The 22,935-nt window shown below is 42.6% G+C and overlaps 1 protein-coding gene across 6 annotated transcripts in view; it reads left to right on the forward strand.

Moving 5' to 3' along the window:
• Positions 1-22,935, forward strand: part of ZNF516 (zinc finger protein 516) — a 237,981-nt gene that overhangs the window by 36,907 nt on the left and 178,139 nt on the right. For all 6 annotated transcript variants that reach the window (XM_029590853.1, XM_029590849.1, XM_029590852.1 and 3 more), the window contains one exon: positions 22,017-22,133. The gene's annotated coding sequence lies outside the window, so the exon portion shown is untranslated. The remainder of the gene's footprint in view (positions 1-22,016; positions 22,134-22,935) is intronic.

The following is a 22,935-nucleotide window of genomic DNA, read 5'->3' on the forward strand; positions in this document are numbered from 1 at the left end:
AATGTTCTCAATGCCTTGCCTCGTGAAGGATGGTGTGCCACGCCACATTTTTGTTAATGTAGTTAGGTGTGCCTTGGGCTTGAAAAGGTTGGGAAACACTGCCCTACTACATAGTACTTTGATTAAATTTGACAACAGCCAGAAATATTCTCCCTGGACTCTCTAAAACATGAACAACTTCTGGTCGTGTTCAGTAGTGTGGAGAAAAGACAGAGAGATTGCACAGGCTTTTGCCAGTATGCCTGAGTTATTCAGTAATGCTGATTTCAAGTTGCTGTGTAATGGTGAGTGTAGGAGGCTGACGATGGATAAAGCTTTTCAAAAAGCAAAGCACTTTAGCACACCATTGAATGCATCAGTTATTCAGACGCAGTCGATACAGAGCAAAGCATGTGGAAATGGCATGACTTCATCTCGAAAAAAATAAAGATCCGACTAAAGCTAAACTATAAAACCCAACAAGCTGTAGAAAAGGAGTTAAACCAGATTAACCCACCAAAACATTAACCGATGGTACAGGACAGCCTGAAAAAAATGACCTTTTAATAGTCCCTAAAACTTACATGTTTAAATCCTCCCTGTCCTTACGAAGGTGCTACTGTTTCATAGCCACTTTGTGGATTTCCCTTTAAATGAAAAGGCTTGAGTTACAGAATGGTTTTACAGGTGGAGGAGGAGTGACCTAAGTGGTTAGAGGAATGGACTAGGAACCAGGGAAACTAAGTTTCAATTCCTACTTCTTTCCCACTGACACTCCTTGTGATCCCGGGCAAGTCACCATACCTTCCATTGCCTCGGGTGCCTATGGTGGGCCTGATGTAATAAGATGTTCTCGTAGAGGACAGTGTTTTTCTTTACCTGCAGTTGTATGCACATTTTTTGGTGCACAGATGTTACTCCTAGTGCAGCAAGGAGTCTTGCGCATCAAAAATGTCTGTGTAAGACTGCGCATTCTGTTTAGCGCCCATGCTAATGAAGGCATTAACTATTAAATGCAAAGCGGTGCGGTGCCTTAGCTCAAGTTTTCTTAGCGCTGGAAATTTTACTCCTGATTAGAGTTGGAGTAAAGTTTCCAGCGTTTGTGTCAGGCTATGGGCAGAAGCTGAAATTCTAACACCGGGAACTGTAATTAGGATTTATGCACAGAAAACATGCGGTCGCACACATTAAAGTCTCCGCTCACAGTTTTAACCCACACCTTATTATTTCAGGCCCTTAGAGGGTAAGCTCCTTGGGGAAGGGAGACACACACCACAATTTTACAGCACTGCATATATCCAATATGCATAAACTACTCTAGGTAAAGGTTCCACACTGTGTGAATAAAATGCATCTGCTTATTAGAGAGAGGTGTGTGTGTGTTTACCTTAGGTTATTGTTTCTTGATGAACAGCACAGTATTCTAATTTTATTTTTACAGATATTTGAAATGAAAAGTATTTAGTAACACAACAAAAAAATAATCCAGGAAGTTTAACTTCTGTTAGAAAATTCCACTTCATGAGAACCTAAAAAAAAAAAAAAAATCCTTAGAGATTTCTAAAAAAAGATTATGAACAGTTATATAAAAGATAAGTGAACACTCCAAGAACAGTGCCTGCAAATTCAGTCTCCCCGCCCCAGTGGTTTCCTGTCACATTTCTAGCTGGGCTGTTGATTACATAATCCACCAGCATATATCCCATGGTTTTTGTGTTTTTAGAACAGGAGGTTGACTTCTTTTGATCTGGCTTTAGAAAACCTAGTATTGTATATTTTGTTATCATTTTTACCAGTAACATATAGAGGCGTTAACAGATAGACAACATCTAAAAAGAGAGTGTGCAAATTTGGTGAATAGAAAACCTTGAACTTCAAAGTTTGGGGAGTTTGGAAGATATCATTCCAGCATAAGATATGTTCACAGCCTCATAAAAGTCACACGTGTGTGTGTGTGTATGTGTATATATGTATAACAATGAGGTTCCCCTTTTATCTCCACCAGCTGCCTGTGCTCCTGAACTTTGATGCGCTTCCATTTTATAAAATGTAAGAGAAACTGCCCCCCAAAATTAAATATTTATTTTGTGCTCATTTCTGTTGCTTTTTGGAAAAACTAACAGAATATTGACTGAATCATTTGTTGCAAGAACTTCTTTTGTTGAAGAATATAATCTTTCAAATTCTGAGCCTGAATCGCTAAGGCTTGTCTTCCATTCTGTGTCCATGGGAAAAATAACTTTGTGAATCAGGTCCTGGGTGTTTGAACAGGGATCATAATGTTGATAAGAGTCCGTCATTCACTGTACATTCATATTTGCCATTTTTTTTGTTTGTGCTGTGGTTAGATAGTTCTCACTCATGCAGTCTAAGACCAGCTTCCGTATTGTTTCAGAGTATGCGCATGCGGAAAACCAACCTGTGCAGTTACTTCCTGTTTCCATGCTCTCTCGGATCAAAATGGTAGATGCTGTAGGTTGCAAAATAGTCCTGCGGCTTTACTTTCAGACTTGAGAATTACTGGGGAAAAAAAAGGCTTGTTACATTACAGAGCATGTTGTGCTTCATTCAGTTGTCTTTTTTTTTTGTTTTGTTTTGTTTCCCTGGTCTGTGGGCCATAGATCTGTAGATAGAAGGTAAAAGAAAACGACTTGGCTGTTAGTGGTGAAATTCTCATACAGAAGAAAAAGAAAGGTGATCAAACTCAGTGTCTTGAGCAAAAGGTGTGCCTTTCTAGGAGTGTGTTTTTCTTCGTGTTCGCTTTCAGGTAGTCTTATCGGTCACCACCTTGTTGTCTCTTTCTGGTAACACTTCAGCTTTTATAAAACCATGTAAACTAGTTTTTATATTTCTGTACAACTCTTGGGGACGCCTGTGCTTGTAGGCCTGGGGATGAACCTGTTCTCCTGGGTGGGCGGTTGTATAATCGTGAGTAATTACAATACTACAACTGGAGTCTTTTGTAGATTGTGATACTTTCTTAAAGGAACAACAACAACAACAAAAAAAAATGATGAAGCACATGAGATCACGAGACCCTCCTCTCCCTGAGACTTCTTTTCCAGAAGCTAAATAATTACCACAAGCAGACCAGACTGTTTTTATAAAAATGCCTTTCACAGAAACAGTTTAAAGCTGGACTATTTTCCTGCTGTTTCAGTTACCTTGGATACAGTTTTTGTCTACGAAAAGGTTGATGCTCCTGTAAATAACATTATCGCATGAAATACGTACCCTGCTTTAGATCTGAATGGAGGCATCAACCGTTTGGAGACTTTTCTTAACATAGGAGACTTTCAGATATGTATAGGGGAGTGCTGTCTATCTGTCAGAACTGCAAACTGAAATTGGAAGAGAAGGCAAAAAAAGCATGGGAAATGCCCCCCATAGTTTTAGCATTTTAATGCTGAATGGACAGCAGTGGTTCCTTCCCTATCCCCCTTGCAGGATTAAATGTATTAATGGTTCTATCTAATGGTGCTCCATAGTGTGCTTATCACTAAATATCACTTCTCTGGGGTAGGTGTGAGGAGGGAGGAGGGTAGCCTATTAGAATCAGGAGCAACATTAGAGAATATTGCTTCATAGACAGGGTGGTTGTGGATGCATTCTCCCCGGAGAAGGGGTGGTGACAGAAAACAATAACAGATTTCAAGAGGGCATGGGATAAGCGCAGAGGATCTCTAGTTGTGAATAGATAAGGAGAAAGTCAAAGATCAACTGGGGTCTACGGTGTTTCACCAGGAATTTAAAGTGGGCAGACTAGTTGGGTCTTATGGTCTTTGTTTGCCATCATAATCTATGTTTCTATGAACTGAGCCACCAACTTTGCTTTATTTTCTAGCATAAATGTGGTCAAGGCAAGGGCAGGAAGAGGAAAATACTTTTCACTTTCAAGCCAAAAATAAGAATAGTCAGAATCCTACCACAACAGTGGCTCCCAGTGAGCTAGTCCTGGCTGAACATGCATTGACTTTCCTGGAGCCATAATGCTGGTACCCTAAAGACGGTAACTTTTAAACAGGCACGCGGGCGCACATGTGCGTGTGTTCGGCTTATGTTCAGGGACACGGACGTTTTATAACATACATGCATATATGTGCACGTTATAAAATAGCCTGACCATGTGCGCACAATTTTAAGTGGGCGTGTGCTTATGCGCACAAATGCCCTTCTACGGGGGATTTTAGTAGACGCGCACCGATGCCATTCCAGTTTTCCCAGTTTGTTCCCAGTTTGCCCAGGTAAGGGATAGGACTTCCAAACCACCCTAGTTTAATATCCTCCTGTTTCCCCTGTTGGCCCCTACCTTTAAAACCCCTGCAATCCATTTTTACTTCCACGTCCTGCCACAGCAGAAGTAAAGTTACGCGGCAGGGGATCCCGGCGCGCGCCTGTGCACTTAAAGATTTACGCACAAATTTGAAGTTGAAATCCGGGAACGCCCATGCCCAGACCACACCCTGCCCCCTTTTTTTCCAGAGCTTTCCATTTGTGCGTGTAGCGGGAGATACCACGCGCATGCGGGCACCTTTTAAAATCCGCTCGGCGTGCGCCAGCCCGACCTGTTTGCATATCTCCAGGTTCTGGCGCGTTTGCTGGGCTTTTAAGATTCACCTTTTAAGGTTTGTGATTATGATGTTCATTTGAAATTGTAAATAAATAATACACTAGGATTACCCATTAGCATCTTCAGGTGTCAGAACTGACCATCACCACTTGGCGGCTTTGACAACCTAAGGGACATGCCTGAATTGGCAAACGAGCCACCAGTAAAGGAACTTTATAAATATAGGTTTTCAGATCAGACGCCCATTTCATCCAGCGGTTTGTGGCATTCTTTTGCAAGCCAGGAAGCTGTGGAGAAAAAGAGAGCAAAAGAAAAGATGTTGGGATTTTGCTGAAATGGTCAGTGGCTCAGCAGCGATGGGCAGTGGGCCACCTGTCCCTCCCGTCCCCCTCCCCACCCCCGAACTCTTCCAGAGATTATACAGTGTCTGCCGTTTTAAAGCTGTACATGCAGTGTTGGCATCTATTGTGACACACTTCATTACAATTGCTGGTGTTGTATTACTTACACCATTTTGCATTCCTTATTTATCACATACTTCATTATGGAGCCATAATATATTTATAAAACAAATATGATCCACCCCATAGACCACAACAAATAAACTTTTTGGAGTTGTGTAAATCAAATACCTTTAGAAGTCCTTGCTCGTGTGCACAGGATTTATTTACTGTAGTAAACACTTTGGGCTCCACTTCCGTCTGCCTAGTCTGCATGTGATTGACCAGTCACATATGTCCTCCACATGACCTATGTAAATATCCCCAGATACCTAGGTGAACATGGCTGGCAGATTAGGGAATGATGATTGTTTAAACCAGGCCTTATTTATGCAGTGGTTTTGAACACAGAGAGAGAAGAAAAGCAATGCCTGTAATGTTTTTCTTTCCTTCATTCTGTCATCCGCATGTTGGGGAAAACATCTGTACAACTTGTCATAGAAGTGCTTCTAGCAAGAGCTGCCGAACCTGCTCACAGGTCAGAGTGAATGAAAACTGGGATTTATCTGTAACACTGTTAAAAGACAAACCACACCTGGATTTGGGTGGGTCAGAAGAGGAGTGTCTTAATAAGAATTAGAAAGTATTTTTGTCTTGCTAAGCTTCCGTGAATTTCATAATTGTAAATTTCTTTCACTTCCAGAGAACTGTGAGCCCTCGAAATGGCTGTAGCAAAGGGTTAGTTGAAAGAGTTTGTATTTTTGTAGATGAGACTAAAAATCTGCAATAGTGTTGGACGCTCCTGATGGCCTAGGCACCGTAAGGGGTGATCAAATACGTGGCAACTAAAATTCAATGCAAAAGTGTGCAGAAATTCAAGAGAGCAGTATGTGACGGGGACTGAGATAGGAATGTGCAAGAGAAAGACCCCAAGAGAAGACGGGTGTCAATTCTGATGATCACAAGGTAGCAAACCAGTGGCCAGAGGAATGGTAGGGTGTATAGGGAGAGGCATAACCGGTACAAAAAGGAGGTGGTAATGCTTCTGTAAATGTTATTGGGGAGATCTCATATGGAGCATTGTGAACAATTCTGGAAGGTGTACCTCCAAAAACGATATAGGTAAGAGGTAACCCAGAAAAGAGATTGCACTTAGAACCCTTTGAAATATACCTTATTGCCCTCAAGGAGAGTAATGAGGAAGCACATGACAGAGAGATTGAAATAATGCACAAGAAGCAAATATGTTTTCCAGTGGAAAGGAAGTCCTAGAATAGGGGACCACAAACTTTCTCAGAATGAGGTGCACATTGGACCTTTCAAAGCACAGAAGGCTGAGAGTTTGCAGGGGTGGGGTGGGGGTTGAGTCCCCCCTCCCCTGACTTTGCTGACTGGGAGGTGATAGTTAATTTTGAACAATGTATTTATTTCAGATTAACACCTGCTGAATCATTCAAAATTACTGCTCCCCCTCCCCTTTCTCACCACTCTCCTTTAAGTTGCACTGTAGCACTGAGCTTTCCTCAACAAAGCCAGTTGCCACATTCTTATGCCTCTCCTTACCATTGGGAGGACAGAAAGGGAGATACCGGGGCAGGAGCAAGTATCAACAGGAGAAATTTAAAACTTTTTCAGCTTTTTTTTTTATAATTTTTCTACTGTTGGCACTTGCCCCCAGGCCAGGAACTCCATCTCTACACCACCACAGTAGTAGCATCCCCCTTTTTTCAACCCTTCCACTCCCTAAGCAGACTGATTTTTACCGTACTTCTACCTCTAGTGGATCCTTCAACACTTTTCGCACTCTTCCTACACTGCTCTCATACCTCTGCTTGATCTCTCTCCACCTGGTCCACCACCTGGTTCCTGCTGGCTGTGTTTTTTATTTCCCCCCCCCCCCCCCTCCCTTCCTCTGGCAGTGGTGGGTTCCTCCTGTCCGGGGGGGGGGGGGGGGGGGGAGCGACTCTTTGTGGCAGCAGGGGGTGGAAGGTGGGGGAAGAGGGCTCCTGGCAGTGGCATGCACTAGGATTCTCTCCGCTCCTACTGCATTCCCCCCCCCCCCCCCCCCCCGGCTACAGCATCTCTTTATGACATCATCAGAGGTGAGCTGGCCCCGGAGGGAGGGGGAGAAAAAAAAAAAAGACCATCATTACTTGGGAAGGAAGCTGCCACAAATGGGACCCTTGGGGCCACAGGTAGATATAATACGGTGGAATGTAGCGGGCTGGGAAAAAAAAAAATCCGAGGGGGGATAACTTAGGGAGCCCTGATCTAGATCAAGAGGTCACGAAATGAGGCTCAGAGAGGGTAGTAGACTCAGCAGTAATAGTAGAAAATATTCACGGAAAGGGTGGTGGGTGGGTGGATGGGGGCGAAAGTATTGGACAAGCGCAGAGGAATGAAGGGAAAGCCAGAGATCAGCTGTGAACCCCCTCTGGCGGGAAATAATTTGGACAGACAAGACTCACTAAGGCTACTCATCCATTCAGTGGAACACACCTTTCTTTCCTGCATTTTGAGCACTTATTTTCTGGGCGCAGAATTTACTGCTGGTGCAGCAAGGAGTTTTGCGGATAAAAAATGTGTGTACCTAAACGGGAGCACTGCTTAGCGCCCTCGCATGGAAATCCCCTGCAGATGAGGGCACTATGCAGTACTCTCTGATGCAGATTGCATCTGGTCAGCGTGTCGGTTTTTTTTTTTAGCGTTGGAAGCTTAACTCCTGGATGAGGGCTGGAGTTAAGCTTCCAGCACTATGAAAAAAAAAATTAAAATAGAAAAAAAAAGTTTTAAAAATAGGAATTCTCTGGGTAAGTGCTGGCAGCCGCCGTCACTTAACCAGATAAGTCAGTAATTATCTAGGTGAAGGCAGCTACTGCCACTACTCAGCCAGAGAAATACCGATTTATCCATCTGACAGTGGAAAGCAGCCACCAGATAACCACATAAATCAGTATTTGTCCGGCTATCTGGCATGGTTGACCACTACTTAGCCCGATAAAGTACTTATCTGGTTAAGCAGTAGTGACCTGCATCAGGTAGCTGGATAGGTACTGAATTATGCGGCTGCCTGGCAGCTGCAGCCCACTGTTAGATAGACATAAGAACAGGCCATACTGGGTCAGACCTAGGGTCCATCAAGCCCAGCATCCTGTCTCCAACAGTGGCCAGTCCAGGCCATAAGAACCTGGCAAGTACCCAAAAACTAAGTCTATTCCATGCTACTGTTGCTAGTAATAGCAGTGGCTATTTTCTAAGTCAACTTAATTAATAGCAGGTAAAGGACTTCTCCAAGAACTTATCCAATCCTTTTTTAAACACAGCTATACTAACTGCACTAACCACATCCTCTGGCAACAAATTCCAGAGTTTAATTGTGCGTTGAGTGAAAAAGAACTTTCTCCGATTAGTTTAGTATTTATCGGTGTAGGTAGCAGCAGCAGCAGCCTCTCAGGATGCCTCTTCTCGAGTTAATATGTGCATTCGGCCTGTGCTAAGGGTTAGGCATATTTTTAAAGTCCCGATGCATTAGCTAATGCATCAGGAGTTTAAAAGAAAACAACAAAAAACCTGGGTGCTAAAAATGTCGACTGAAAACCAGCGCACATTTTCTTAGTGCCCAGATTACTGCATTGGCCTGTGTTTGAAGAAATAAAGCTTAGCTAATTAGGCCCCTAATGGGCCTTATAGTCCTCATCTGCCATCATATTATATCTTTTCTGCTTTAAATCAAGGCTTCCAGAGTAACTATGCTGGGAATTAGTATTAGAATTAAAAAAAAAACAAAAAAAACCTAGAAAACTTTGTCTTGGGATGGGGATGAAAGTGATCCTCAATGTAAAGAAAGAAAAATAAACAGTTGAGTCGGTAAATATAATGGGGGAAATTGCTACTTCATTACACTGTGCAACTTTAATTTGTGACATGGAAAAAGGAAGGATGGTTGGAATACACCATGCTGCACTTGGCTGCAAAATATAGGGACCCCCAAATTTGATTGGTATACCATAGCCCTTAGAAAAAACTAGGAAACCTAGAAAACCATTCCTTTAACTTTTATATAGACAACAGAAATTCCAGCTTTCCTTCTCCTCCGAGTTTAGGAGGGGTCCCCTAGGATGTAGCATGTTGTAGGTAGTTAATGTGTAGCGCCTATTGCCATGCTAATTTAAATCCTAACACAAATGGCTGGGTTGTGAATTGCTGTCATGCTGAGCAGTGAATTTTTAGATTGCGTGCTTTAGGCAAACGATTATTTTATGCACAAACGATCATTTTATGTAGTGTCTTCCCCCCCAAGGATGGGCTTTTTTAGAGAAATTGTTTCGCCTCCGGGACATGTAACTTTTCTAATTTCACTTCTAGAGCCTAGCTTGACTTCATGATTGAAAAAAATAATAAGATGGCCTAGCAAAGCAACCTTTTCTTGATATGTAAGAAGACTGCTGAATTTCTGTGTATACAATTGGCCAGGTGGATATAGTAATTTTTTTTTTTTTTTTGGCGAGGGAAGGGAGTTTTGTGAGGCGGAAGAAGGGACTGAATAAAGGGTTTCGTAGATGCATATATCGTCTGAATAATTACAGAACTGAAATTTGCACTCCTTACTTCAGGGGTGGGAAGGGGGAAGAGCAAAAATTGGCAATAAAAAAATAACTATAATAGGTTCCTTCTTCCTTCCCCCTCCTCCCCCGAAAAAAAAAAAAAAAACCAAACCGCCGAATTCGCCGGGCATTAGCTATAAGAACTAAAAATGTAGTAGCGCAGTGGCACAGGCGGTTAGTTCCATCTTGGAACTGCACAGTGTGGGTACACATTTGTTGTGCTTGTCTCCTTTGATTATGCCAGTAAGCCAACATGTAAACCTTTTACTTGATTAAAAACCGACAAACGGCCCTAGAATAATACATATGTATATATAAAAAAGAGAGAGTCCCGAACACGTGAGGCATTGCCGATCACGTAGCATTTGCTTGCCTAGCCGCCCTCCTCAGTTCTTGTGCTAGAGAGGAAGTGTGGAGCCCGGGCGGAGGGAGGGAGCGAGTGCCGCCCAAGTATTGGTGCACGGGGAGGGGGGATGAGGCCTGGCGGGAGCTCCTGGGAGACTGAAAAGCAAGGCGGGGTCTCCTGACCTCGGCGAGGGGTTACGTCTGTTGGCAACGGCATTTATTTATTTTTTTTTTTTTACAGCAAACCTGATGGGGACTGGTCGAGCACCAAAACAAAAAATAAAAGCACAACCCCTCCAACCCTGCCTTCCTTCCCCATAAAAACTGTTCTAGTGTTGCTGAACGTTACTTTTGAGATCATCAGTTAGCACTAAAAAATGAACTCACTTAAGTACAGTTTTTTTTTTAACGTGTTTATGTATGTGTGTGTATATATATATATATATATATAAATAATTGCAAGTTTGAAAGCTGCCACTCCCAACATTTTTTTTTTTTTTTATCCTCGCAAGAATTTCTCTGGATAACTATGAGTCAATTAAAAAAAAAAAAAAAAAGGCGGCTAGTTGCTGGAGCCCGCGCTGGCTGTGCCTGGTGAGCGCCCCTGCTGCACGGCAGCTGCATTCCTCCCTCTGGGGGCCTTCACGATTTGAAGAGCAATAATTATGCGGAGACCAATCAATTAACACAACTTATGGATGTTGTTTTGTTTATTTTAACCAGGAACAAAAGAGACTGGGGAACTCGCATACGGAGAATCGAGTCCCCACGTTTAACTACATGCTTGACATCCTTTCTCCCTCTGCCCAGTTTTGCATTTTGAAAGGACCCGAGTTTTGCCCGTGTGGAAGAGAACGCTGCACGTTTGTCTTGTGTGTGTGTGTGCGTGCGCGCGCGCGCCTTTTACTTTTAGTCACTCGGAGACGACTTTGGCGGTTTAAGTGTACATATATACCTTATAAGGAAATGTAAGGCGATACCTCCAGTTCTTTCAGTTCCTCACTGCATACTTAGCATATGTGTGTCTATAAAATCCCAGCTCATTGCAAATTTGTGGAGTAGATTCTCTCTCTCCCCCCCCCCCCCCCCGGCGAATGTGTTCAAGTTAACCCACACTTCAGTCGAAACCAAAATAGATGGAGTTAAGAGTTTGCAGTGAAAGCAAGTGCTCACATTAATACCCCCACAACCTAGCAACAGTTCAATAACAACATGGCTCATTGGTCTAATTGACTGCCGCCGCTTAGGTGTGGCAGTAAAATATTCAGCATTATCAAAAGAGGAGGCTTTATTTTGGGGTGGGGAAAGAGTGCAGATTCTAGAAAAATGTCGGGGTTTTATTTTTTTTTATTTTTATGCATTGTGCCAGTGTACTGAGCAGGATATGCAGTTGGAAAACTGAAGTCGGGTAAAATATATATATATTTTTTTTTTTTTCTGTGCATTTTTTTTCACTTCTGACATCCATTATACTGTATTGTGAAGAGAATGTTAAATAGGTTTGTCTGCGCCACGGAAATTGAAAGGCCTCTTGGAACTTTTCACAATAGAAGGGTTGTTAACCTCATTGTCTAACTTAACATTCATTTGCATAGCAGTCTTTTTCTGCATTTATGCAGTGACTGAATTCTGCCTGTCGCTTCCTTCTAACTTATGCAAATAAATCTCCTAACGCCATTGCCTTAAAATATGACATTTTGTGCACATTCCTTCAAATAGAGATCTTGCAGCTCAGTGGATATATCAAAGAAAAGTAGAAATAAGAAAAGTCATTTTCATGAGCCCAAATAGCAAGTGGGGTTAGGGAAGGAAGTCGAAAACCCTATGACTGTAATCTGATGACAATCCTAGTAGATTTTTTTTTTTGGTTTGTTTTGTTATTCCGTTCTGGAGGCCATATGTCAAAAAGTATAAAGATAGGTTAGAAAGATCCAGAAGAAGGCAACCAGAATAGTGTAGGGACTGCACCGGAAGCCATATGAAATGAGACTGAAGAACCTAAATATGTATGCCGGAGAGGAGATCAGCAGAATATGATACAAACTTTTAAATACCTGAAAGGTATTAATAATACACAGGAATCAAACCTCTTCCTGTAGAAAGGAAGCTGTAGAGCTAGAGGCCATGATATGAAGCTCCAAGTGGGGTAGACTTGAGAACATCAGGAAATATTTTTCATGGAAAAGGTGGGTGGATGCCTGGCATTCCCTCCCAAAAGGGATAAGACCAGAATGGTTAACAGAATTAAAAATGAGGTATAACTACAGAGATTCTCTGGCGACTAGAGAATGGAAATGAAGAACTGAGGTGTAAACTATGGTAACTTTTTTTTGGTGAAAAACGTCTGCATGGGAGTAAGCTGCACTGAGCGCGACACAACCAGCTTGGGCATATTTTTTGTGTAATGTATGATTCCACTATCTGGCTGTTTACATGGCTTCAACAAAGTCTGACCAGTTTGCTTTATCTATCTGAGGTGGCACTTCAAAGCAGATTACTTTCAGTTACCTTGGGTATTGTGGGTATTTCACTTGGGATGGCAGTAGAGCAAGTGCAGTCGGCGTTTGTGCTTCTGTGGCTGGGGCCAGCCCTTTGTGCACTGCAAGAAGGCATGAATAAAGTTGGGAAGGCAAGGTCTGGCCATCATCTGCCTTTACAGCTTGGATGGGGGGGGGAGGGGTCTTCTCATCTTTAGAGTAACCTGTACCAAGTGGCAGTTACAACCCTAAACTCCTTGCTGGACAGACTGAGAGGTCGGGTAGGCTTCACGCCTGCCCGGCCAAGATTAATATGACGCCGGGCTCGCGGATGCAAGCTTGGCCGGCGCCGTTCCGGGGGAGGGGAGCCTCTAGGTGACCGGATGGTCACCTGTGCTCCTCGTGCTGCTGCTGCTAGGGGATTGGTGGTTCGTTTGAACCACATCATGGCAGGAGCCTATTGGCTCCTGTGGTGGTTTAATGGGGGGTGGGAGGAGCTGTTAAGAGGGATTCCTGGCTTCCTTGAGCCAGTCCCTCTTTCTGCTGGGGCTTTGGTGCTGCAACTCAACTGCCCGCCCCTGTTGCTATTCTTTGTTGTATTGTAACCGTCTCTAAAGTCAGAAAGGAGGCCCAGACAACTGATTCGTAAAGATAGACTTTTATTGCCAGCAAGATGCAGCTAAGGCAAAGGCTTAGTACAACTGCATGCCACGCCCCTTTAGGAGCTGGCTCTTATACATTCTACATTTCTTATCTTTTACACATGCGTTCTACAAACTGCTGAACAAGCATTTTCTAGCGTGGTTTTCTGGTAGGTGTAGCTTATAATCAGACTATTGTTTCGTCATTTAATTGACGTGTTAGACATTTTATAGCGGTGATCGTATTAATACAATACAAATTATTAGAATTACAAAATGGTGGTGCGTTCCACTGAATGTCAGTACGTAAGCACATAATTGCGTAGTGCATGTCATTGCGTTTCAAATGTTAATACATTCAATATGGCTGTGCGTTTCACTGCTGGCGTGGTTAATCAGAGATCTTCAGTTATCTCGTTCATCGGTCGTCCATAAATTATTTATTTATTTATTTTTAATTTTTTATATACCGAGGTTCTTATAGAGACTACAAATCACTCCGGTTTACATATAACAATAAACTGCCCAACAAGATAAGGGGCTTTACATAGAACAGTGGCACATATGTAACAATATAACTGGATGACAATAAAACATAATGATAATAAATATTATAGATTAACATTGTAATTAATAAAATTGTGTAATATAATCTGTATAATTTAACTATTTAACTTGGATATAGTGACATATTAACCATGCCAGATGTAAATAAGATAAAATGAGTTTTTGAATTTTTGAACTTAGATATTGTAGTCCAGTTGCAGAGGAAAATATAAATAATAAAATAAGACGAATTTTTAGAACTCAAAGATTGATATCCTGGTATGGATTGTACAAGATAAAATTGAACTCCTTCAGTATGGAGGCTTTATTGTTGTCGTAGCTTCAATGGGGGGGGGGGGGGGGTGACGGGTAGCCCGAGCCGATTGATGGGGGGGGGGGGGGGGGGTTATGCTATGGTAACTGGTGGCTGACCTGACTGTTCCCCAGCCAATCAACTGGGTGCAGTTATGGCTGGTACGGCTCCTTGCTGGACGGTGGCGGGGGTTGATTTAGACGGCTCCTTGCTGGACGGTGGCGGGGGTTGATTTAGACGGCTCCTTGCTGGACGGTGGCGGGGGTTGATTTAGACGGCTCCTTGCTGGACGGAGGCGGGGGTTGATTTAGTCGGCTCCTTGCTGGATGGTGGTGGGGGTTGATTTACTCGGCTTCTTGCTGGATGGTGGCGGGGGTCGATCTGTTCGGCTCTTTGCCTGATGGTGGCAGGAGTCGTGGGGACGTGATAAAGGAGGGCGCTGCATACAGGCTGGGATAGCCTGGGAGGCGTCCATCTGGCAGGCTGGGATAGCCTGGGTTCACACGATTTTGCAGGCTGGGATAGCCTGGGAGGCGTCCATCTGGCAGGCTGGGATAGCCTGGGTTCACACGATTTTGCAGGCTGGGATAGCCTGGGTTGCCCATCTTGCTGGCTTGTTAGCGGATGGGTGAAAATGGAAAATTCAAGGTTACATTTGCATGGCTCGGGCTCCGGGTGTTTTAATAAAACTGCGGCCTGTTGACTCCCAAATCTGTGTGTGTGTACTTTTTGGTTGTGAAGGGGCGGACTTGGGCAGAAGCGTCAGTCCTGGCTGCCCATATTATGAATGGACTGTTTAGGTCTTTACCTACAGTCAAAATGAAACTGCAAGCCCTTCATGTTCATGTGGAACAGAAGTATTATGAGGAGAGTGCAAACAAATTGTCTATTGCCAAAGTGGTAAAACAAAATTCTGCCTAAAATATCATTCAAAAGAAGTTCTCTGGGACAGGTGTGTGTGGTCACTTACTTGCTCAAGCATAACCCAGTCTGACTGTTCCTCTTACCTAGTGTTGGCTGCTGATGGGCATGGCTCTGAGAATGATGGGTCCGCATCCCTCAAGGGGTTGTTAAATGATACAAATGTGGCTTTATCTTTTTTAAAACAAAACAAGATTAACTATGGGAGCAGAAAGTGCAAAAAAAAAAAAAAAAAGAGTGGACTAGCATTTTGTTCCAAGCTGATTTGTGTGTTAGTTATTTTTTTAGACTATCATGAACAAATTATATTTCGAGTAGAGCAGTGAATATTAAAACATTTTTTTCTGGGTAGTTTTACCATATTGCATTTTCCTGTGTTTGTAGTTGAAACTGCTTCATGTGATTGTTTCAATGAGCTTTTTTCTTTCTGTATGACACAGAGGGAAAGCTTTGGAAAATACGGAATTAATGCCTGCCTCTGTTTTTCTAACATAAAGCTGCCTCCTCCCCTCCCTCCATTAGATTTTCCAGGTGCTGTGGGCTGCTTGAACACAGCTAGCATTTAAGCCCCTGCTGTAAGGATGCTGTAAGTTATCTGCGGTTTCAGATGGGGCTCTTTCAGCAACAGGAACAAGTCTGTCACAAATAGAACGAAAATGTAAGGCAGCAGCTCTGGCATCAGTGAGAAGATCCCTTTTTCATTTTCCAGTACTTATTTTGGTTGTAACAACAAGTGTCTTGTTCTGGTGGAGGAGAAGAAGGGATATATTTAAGCGGAGTCTAAAATTTATTGCAGTAGGCAAAGGGAAATGGGAAGACTAGTTGGGCCTTGCCGCCCTTATCCCCTATTATATCCTGTTTTGTTTGGTTACAGTTCTTTTTTTTTTTTTTTTAATGTAGAAATCACTGAAACAAAGCAAATGCCAAGGCCTGCAAGTAATGAGTGCTGCCTGACCATGAGCCATGTACTCACAGGTCCTAAACAGCTGTCTGGACTGCAGAGGCATTTTGAGCCCACAAGGCCTCAATCTGAGCACGCTGCTGCATCCTGCCCAACTCTGCTAGGCAGCTGCTGAAAAGTTCTCACCTGCCAGCTCTTTTTAAATTGTTTAATGATCTGTGTTTAGGTCAGATAAGGCTCTTGCATGTTTTACAAACTCAGCCTCTAAAAGTATACCTAACAAGAGGGCGGAAGGCAGAGTCTGATCAGGATGGTATGAAGTTAATAGCCTATTTCTTTTCTTTTCTTTACTTTTTTTTTTTTTAACTGCTATTGTCTTTACCAACAAGCAGCTTTTAACTTTTAATTTGAGAACATTCCTGTTCAGGCAGCCCTGGCCTCTTCAGAACTGGGGTGCCATGACTCTTTTTATGCACAATTTCTTGGGGTTTTTCCTGCTTTTATCCCTCCTTGCCCCCTTTTTCCAGCCATGTTGCAACCTTCTTCTGAGCCTGGCACATGTGTGCTTTTATGGCTGAAGCACAGATGGTTCTGAAACATCATGGCTGAGATTCTCCTCTCACCTCCCCAAGGGCTGTGAGCACTGCCTCCACAGTCTTCCCTGGCCAGGTCAAAGAGGTAGGAGCTGGGTCCACAATAAAACGTTTTTGCAGTTGAGCACTGGGTTGGTCCCATTAACAACCTATTTGTTATCTAGCCGTTTTGATTCTTTAGAAGTGGGGCACTTTCATTGTCTTTCTTTTTTTTTTTTGTGGCCCTACTAAAACAAAGAAAGGTTTGTCTCTGTAAAGTGGCAGGGTTTTTTACTCTTTGGTAAATAATGAGCACTAGAAGTATTGGCCCGCACCTGACTGTTGAGAAGAGAAAGTGTGTGCATTTTTGTGCGGTGTCCTCATGAAAGATTTCCCTTGCTTAACAGAATCCCTTTTCTGGCGTAGGTTGGTGCCATGACCAGTCCGGTAAACTTTCTTTTTTTTATAACCCGGTTTGCATGTTGTCTCCATTTAGATCCAAAAGTTTCTTATGATTTAACCCCATGTGTGTGTTTGTATTAGTGAGCTCAGTGTACTATGTAACTGTGAATCTAATCACGGAGGAGAGCTCCTGTACACACCTCGCATTATGTAACATTGCAGACCAGCATGGTTTTGCTCCTACATCAGATACACTAATTCATCCCCAGGACGCTTGCTGGGATGAGCATTGGAAAGGGGTGAAATGGAGGTACTAGCGTTCTGCACCAGGCTGGCCCAAAGATATACACAACAAACAGGCCGATTTAATAAAAGGGACGGGAGAGCCAGCACTCCAGAGTTGAGCCCACTCTCCCAATGCACCTCTCCTGGGCACGCGATTCTGTATTTAAATGAGGCCGGGCGCTAATAAGGAGGCGCTAGGGACATTAGCGCGTCCCTAGCGCCTCCTTATTAGTGGAAGCGGTGGCTGTCAGCGGGTCCCACAATCAGTGCTTTAATTTTACCTGCGTCTGTTATCCAACCCGCTGACAGCCACAGGTTTGGAAAACGGATGCTGGCAAAATTGAGCATCCATTTTCGAACCCGCCGACTTAATATCGCTTTGATATTAAGTCCGAGGGTGTACATAAAAAGCAGTTTTTTCTGCTTTTCTGTACACTTTTCCTGGTGCTTTCAAAGTTAAGGGCAGGCGTTACTTTCAGTATTCCAGGCGAATAACTAATAGGCTCATCAACATACATTTGCATGTGATGAGCACTATTAGTTTCGGGGGGGGGGGGGGGTTGGGGGGAGGTTGGCCGTGTGTTTTCCACGTGCTATTACCGCTTACAGTATAAAGGGTAGTAATAGTGCGTCTAAAACGGTGCGCTTAGCCGAGCGCACCGTTCTTTATGGGCTGAAAGGAAGGGAATCTGTGTTTGCTCATAGCGAGGTGGGGGTGAGGAAGAATGTCTCCTGATGGATGGCATGGCCATGCAGTAAACCACTCTGACTCGTGTAACAAGTTTAGTTATTTAATGGCATGGTCAAACGTCATCTTTTAGACTTCCTGTGCCACAGTTAAATTGGTACTGATCATTTTTTAAATTTGTTTTCATTATTGGCCTAGAAATACAGAAACATAAAAAAGGGATAGTAGATGAACGTAAGAACATGCCATACTGGGTCAGACCAAGAGTCCATCAAACCCAGCATCCTGTTTCCAACAGTGGCCAATCCAGTCCATAAGAACCTGGCAAGTACCCAAAAACTAAGTCTATTCCATGTTACTGTTGCTAGTAATAGCAGTGGCTATTTCCTAAGTCAACTCAATTAATAGCAGGTAATGGACTTCTCCTCCAAGAACTTATCCAATCCTTTTTTAAACGCAGCTTTACTAACTGCACTAACCACATCCTCTGGCAACAAATTCCAGAGTTTAATTGTGCGTTGAGTGAAAAAGAACTTTCTCTGATTAGTTTTAAATGTGCCACATGCTAACTTCATGGAGTGCCCCCTAGTCTTTCTATTATCCGAAAGAGTAAATAACCGATTCACATCTACCCGTTCTAGACCTCTCATGATTTTAAACACCTCTAACATATCCCCCCCTCAGCTGTCTCTTCTCTAAGCTGAACAGTCCTATCCTCTTAAGACCCATCTAGTTTTCTCACTTCATTCCTATCAACATAAATCCCTTAGAGACCGAGCCTTCTCCACAGCAGGACCACCACCTTGGAACCTCCATCCCATCGGACCTGCGACAGGAACCCTGCCTACTGACCTTCAGGAAAAGGCTCAAAACATGGTTATTTAAGAAAGCTTTCCCAGACCCCAACTGAACCTTAACTCACCGTTGATTTACTATCAGACTTTACCATTACACTGTAAACAATTAAATTTACATCGTAAATTCCATAACATTGTAAATAATTGCTCTTTCTGTTAAAATCCTATCGCCTTTTCTTTTTCTGCTCCCAGTTGTGTACATCCCTGTTTTATTGTAACTGCAACATTTTTTAGCTCCGCACTTGTTAAAGTTTTATTGTATTTTCTCATTTTTTCACCCCCTTGTTAAATGTAAACCGTCATGATGTGATGCCTATCGTGAATGCCGGTATAAAAAAAAACACTAAATAAATTCCTAGTGCAATGCTGTAGGACTTAATTCAGATCTCTGCCTTTCCCTTTGCTTTTTGATGTGTGGAAGGCTTTCCCATCAGTATTTTTGGTCTTGTCTAAGCAATTTTTTTTGCAACCTGAAAGTTAAGCATACCGGTAGATATATACAAAGAGCAGATTGGTATTATCTTTGTTTCTGGCACATGCATATTTTAGACCCAGAATGGATCTGCTCTTTTGTGTTCCTGTGACCAGAATTGCCTACTGTATGTGCTGGGCTCGATGGACCTAGCATGGCACATCTTGTTTTTTTTATGTAATGCACAACGTTATTCTTCTACCCCAGTTGTATTACTCAGGACTATACATTCTGCAGCATTGCAAGATGACTGAGTTATCTTGGGCTCTAAAGATAGCAGAAGCTTCAGTGTGAGCAACCGAAAGCAGCAATACTAAGGGGAAATATAGTTTGCATAATTCAGTTGGAAATTAAAATAAACAAAATTATTAAAATCTGTCCTTCAATTCCCCCTTTTCTCATTCTGACTTTTCTTAATTCCTGGGAAGATATTTTTGGTTAAACATCTTGAACAAATATATTTTTTTTTTAAAGCCCTTGCCATTCTCTTGATTTTTTTTTTTTAAATAAGAACCCCTTGCAGACATGCACCCATACATGAAGTGTGAGAGTAGAATGAGTTACTGCACAGAAAAGGAAATGAAAAAAACAAAACAAAACATTGGAAAGACTTGCTCCAGAGAATTCACATTTCCAAAGGCATTCTTTTACCTTCAGCACCCTCCTCCCACTCATCTGCATCCCCTTCCCCTCTCACTGTTTCTTCTTGGGCAGTAAGGACCAAGGAACCTGTCAGTTACTCCAGGTCTGGTCGTTCTGCTGCAGTATCATTTTCAACTCATGTTAGGGTCTACCTTTCAGATCTCAAATGTAGTCAAAATCCCTTCACAGGTTTTTCTGCTGATAGTGAGTCACAGAAGGACAGATGGATAAACAAAACCAGCCCAATAAAGCCTCCTTTTGTTTTTCTTTGGCAAAGAACGCTTACATTCAGAATTTTGGAGGTGCCTATGGCCATAATTCCAAAATATTAGATGGCGTATGGAACCAAATAAACAGAGAACTGGTAATAAGACCACAGGAGGAAACACTAAAGCTATGAAACGAGCAAGCCGAGATACTGAAGACTCTGGCTTAGTGCTAGTATTTTATGTTACCGGTGACATCTGTTCTTTTACTTTAAGCAAAGAGGAGAGGTACCATGCTGTTTGAAGTGAGAACAGTCATGATCTTCGAGTGAAGCATGTGAGTTCAGAAACATTGAGACTGTTGTCTCTTCGTCATCGATGCTACCTGGCCTTTTTAAATTGTGTTCAGTTAGAGCGGAATGGTGGCTGTGCACGGTAAAACCGGTGCGAGGCTACTGGAGAGGCAAGGGTTCCGGGAGCGGGTGACTCCCCCCGCCGATCAGGTTATACGTACAATAGCAGCAGCACTAGAAATAGCTATGCTGCTTCCTATCTTGTGTGAAACACACACCTTGTTTGTAGTACTGCGCAAATGCCATATTGAGGAAACAAAAGACATGGATCGGGTGTGTGTTTTTAAGATCTGCTTTGATATTTATTATATACAAGTATTATGGACACTTTCAACTTTAATTTTTTTTTTTTTTTTTTTGCATGATTCTATGTTAGTGCACCAGCCTGTTTTCTAACAGAAGTGTTGTGTTTTGAGGCCTTTGCATAAACAAGTGTTGTGTTGCACCACCTGTGCGGTGCACAGTCTGTCTCTTATCTGTCTCCTAGCAATGCATTGCACATCTGTTCTGAACGTTTGCACTAAGCAAATCAGAAGGAGAAACGGAGGATTTTGTATGTACAAGGGTGGGGAGGAGCTCAGGTAACAGCAATCGAAGGTGTGGGGGGCTGTTATCCCCCCCTCCTTCTCCTATGAGCGTCACGCAAACGTAGCCGCAGAATGGGCAGCAGGTAGGAAGAGAGGTGATTGGCGAAGCCACTTTTTTTTTTTTTCCCTTTTAAATCCTTCCAGCTAATGGTTTGATGCTTGCTATCAGATACAGTGTGCCTCCGGCTGCAAGTAATAACAACACAAGCGTACGTGGAACAAGGCAGTCTAGCGCGTTATCTGCAGTTTACAGACACCCCCGACTCCACATGCTTTTTTTTTTTGTAGCTTTGTTCTTAGTTCGGTGCTTTTCTTGTTTTAAATTCTGTAGTATTTTGGTTCTTGCCGAATGCAAACATGTTTCTAGCTTCTAAAACCAATCCGATTGGAGGAGAAGTGCCAGGCGGTGGACGGGGAAGGCTCCTGCCTGGGCCCAGGATAGCCCCGGCTCTCCGAGCTCCCGCCACGGGGCCCTGCAGGTCACGTGCTCTCGTGAAGCCCGGGGCAGAGCGCAGAGAAACCAAGGGATGTGACCAGATCAGATTAGTTATCCAGGAGGGGGGCCTAGCGCAAACGTGCACGGTGGCTTTTATTTTATTTTTTTGCAGGGCCGTTGACAAAGGCTCTCCAGCCCGTGAGGTATAGTTATGCAGCAATAAGCTTTATGATCCATATGGGATTGGTAGCGGGAGGCTGGGCTGTTTTAAGGATCGGAGCCTTGCCAAAGAAGGCGCAAAGTCTGCTCTGCAGTTCAGGTGCACTTGTTTTTATAGGATACACAGCATGACGGTGAAGAGATTCATTCTTATCTGCCTGTTCTGTAGCTTGATGCATGCTTGATCATTATATCATATTCTCAAAACAGTCCCTCACCTCCTAGCAGAATAAACTGAACTGGTTTGACAGCTGAAAGGTTTGAATATTTTTTTTTCAAGTTCATTTTTCCTCTCTTAGCAACTTTGTATTTGAGAAACGTTATCAGCCTGGCTTCTTGGAACTTGGTTAATCTCACTTTGTGACTTTTTTTTTTCTCTCCCCTTTTACTTTACCAATATATATCTCCTCCCAACAGTGCCACATGGATCCCGATTTTTAGAGGATTTTCATGATAGATGTGGGAAAGGGTGGGCGGGTGAGTGTGTGGGATCCATGTTGCCTTTTTATGTTACTGACAAAATGCACAGCCTTTATTTTGCTTTTTTTTTTTTTTTTAAGCCAAAACTGATGAAGGATTGAAGGACGTGGTGCCTCTGCTCTGGACAGTACGTGATCTTTGTGCTGTGGAAGGTGCTGTACTTTTTGACTGCCGGGACTTGCTGCAATGTATCACAGGTATGTGGGAAACAAAGGCAGGGTGAGTTTACCAAGAACTTACATAACATGCTTGTCTAAAACTTGTACTGATTTATAGCACTCTCTTCCAGGCAGTCCACAGAGGTATGTGTGGCATATTAGAGATAACTAGGTCATGTTAGAGCACAGCATGCGTTGATGGCAGCACCAAGTTAGCATAAATACTTGTCTCGTATATGGGGCATACAGTTATATGGATTTAAAAAAAAATAAAATTTTCATGTTTGATTTTTATATAATAGTAATTGAAATGATACTTAAGGGCTCTAGCTTGCAAAATTCTAAGGTGCATAAATGGACACATATCTGGAAATATTCAGCCTGTGACTTTTTTCCTCCATTTTTTTTTTTAATTCAGTGATGCAGAAAAGATTCAGGGTTGGCCTGGGAGTTGTTGAGCTCTTTGGTACATGTCCTTTTACAGACTAGAAGTCAACATCTCTAAACTTTTTTTTTTTCTTTCAACTGTGCATCAAGGCCTACTGCCACCATAATTGGTTAACCTACTGTAGTTGTTTCCCTTTTATATTGCATTGCTAACAACAATTTTCAGCATGGGGTTTTCTTTACCTGAGTCTGTTTTTTGTTGTATTTTTTAAATTATTATTTTGAAGTTGTTAGTTTTTTCATCTGAATTAAATAAAAAAAAAATCTCCAATTATATTGGAGTTTCTGAGTTTCACTACAAACAGAAAAAATAAATCTAAGTTCTGGCAACTTTTTTGATATATTTTTGAAGCATAAATACATCTCGACAAAATTTGATAATATGTTTTAGGCA

Source organism: Rhinatrema bivittatum, chromosome 2, assembly GCF_901001135.1.
Source record: "Rhinatrema bivittatum chromosome 2, aRhiBiv1.1, whole genome shotgun sequence".
In the NCBI taxonomy this organism is placed as follows: Eukaryota; Metazoa; Chordata; class Amphibia; order Gymnophiona; family Rhinatrematidae; genus Rhinatrema; species Rhinatrema bivittatum.